Here is a 2,107-nt window from a genome sequence, read left to right as displayed (position 1 = left end):
ACAATACAAGCCGCTCACAGCACCTGCTACAATCGCTTTGCACAGCTGCCGTCCACGTTTCAGATTTTCCCCAGAAGCAATTAGTGATCACAAGTATATTTATTCAAAAATCATCACCAGCCACCATCTTGTTTTAGAGCCCGTACATACTGACCCCAAAAGCAAACCTAAGTCATTTGGAAATCCATTAGCGGCTTCCATTGTTTCCTTACATCGGTCATCCCTTTGCAGCCTCCAGGGAAAACAGTTGATCAAAACAGGAATTCCTGAGAGGCCAAAAACCTTGCTGTGATGGGCTAACAGCCCCTAATTGGAACAATTTGAGAAGCCAAGAGGCTGCGACCAGAAAAGCTAACAGAAATACTGCTCACAGGCATGGCCCTCGTGGATGAGTTTCAGCTGAGTAATGGGCTTTTGCTGAGCTAGAGGCCCCAGCAGTGTAGACCTGAAGTTCCTTTAGCATATCACTAATATGTGAGCAGGCACTACTCCATCTTTATATGAAACTTGCTTCTTTGTGTTCTTCTCCGGTTGTGCATTCTGTTAAAGCCAGTGTGTGTGTGTGTGTGTGTGTGTGTGTGTGTGTGTGTGTGTGTGTGTGTCCTGCTGGGATGGCAATAAGGGTCTCCTAGCTCCTCAGGCTATGAAAAACATGCTCAAGAAGCTGCAACTCGGGACCCCTGGGTTCTCTCCAGGAACTCTGTGGAAGGAGAGAATGAAGGGAGCCCAGTGGTTCAGGTGTCTAGGTCTCCTGGGTCCTCTGTCCTGTGGCTGCCAGTCCTCTCCAAGGCCCTGCTGACCCCCTGGGAAACTTGAGCTCCCTTGGGTTGGATTCATCTTTAACCTGGTCTGAAATGGGGAGAACACATTATGGTGAGGCCCAGCCTCACTCTGCCCAGTTCTCTCGTTCTGCCCATCCCCCAGCAGCAGTTACCCTCATTCTCAGCATCGCCTAGAATCTCCCAATCCTGAATCCCTCCTGGAAGGTTCCAGACCACCCACCCAAAGTCTAGCCACCCCATACTCAGGGTTAGAGAAAGAAAGGGACACATCATTTTTGATATAATGAGACATAGGTAATCTGTTGGGAGAAGGTCCTCTCCTAGCCTGGGGGAAGGAGGGGCCCTGGATACTCAGAGCTCCTGAGCCTCCCCGTGTGATCTGGGGTGGGTGGGGGAAGTTGTCTACCATGGCTCCCTCAGCCAGTCTAACCAGAACTGACCACCCCCTCCACTACTCTTAAGCTCCGAGATTTTCCAGGTCACAGATATGGACCTTCCCAGGCACAAACCTGCCTATCCTTCACTCCTGGCTTCAGAATCGGGGGTGGGGGTGGGGGCTCTGCAGAGCAGGGACCCAGGGGCTGTTGCATAAATGACTTGGCACAGGGTGCCTGCAGAGCTGTTCAGATGCCTTCCAGCAGAGGGCGCTGTGGGCGTGCACTGCCTTCCAGACCAGGGCCCCGAAGAAACATTTGGGGAAAGAGGAGGGGCAGCAACGGCAGGGATGAAGGAAGGTTTCGGAAGCTATTCCTGTCCCCTGTCAACAGCCTTTTTTCCCTGCTAAAAATGGGTGATTCGTGATGGCTAGGAAGCCCACTGAAAGGCTGTGCCGGTCACGTACTCACCCATGAGTCCAGACACTGGGCTAGCTCCCCTGGAACTGGAGAGGAGGTGACTACTTGGGCCTTCCCTGCTCTGCCCACTGCTCCTCCTCTCCGCCATATTAGTACCCCTCCTTCTGCAGACTCTGCGAGAACCCACCTCCTTCGGGAAGCCTTCCCAGGTCTTCCCACAGCAGCAGCTTCTTACGGGATATTTACTAGTGTATACATATGTGTGTTCTGTCTCCCCCATCAGACTGGGGCTCCCAGCCATACTTGGCAGGTCTCTTCCAGGACAAGGCTGTGTAGCTCCCATCAGACTGGAGAGTCTTCGAAGCCACAGATCTTATCTCCTCCATCTGACCAGCGATTGTCTGTCTTCTCCATCAGACTATGCGTTCTCTGAGGTAATTCTTGTGCTGCTTTGGAGACAGACACCTGTCTTAGGACTCTGTCCCCAGGCAATGATCAGCCTGAAGACAGCCCTCCTCCCTCCTGCCCTAA

This window comes from Crocuta crocuta, unplaced genomic scaffold (assembly GCF_008692635.1).
Source record: "Crocuta crocuta isolate KB4526 unplaced genomic scaffold, BGI_CrCroc_1.0 scaffold127, whole genome shotgun sequence".
In the NCBI taxonomy this organism is placed as follows: domain Eukaryota; kingdom Metazoa; phylum Chordata; class Mammalia; order Carnivora; family Hyaenidae; genus Crocuta; species Crocuta crocuta.
Note: the sequence above shows the minus strand (reverse complement) of the source record.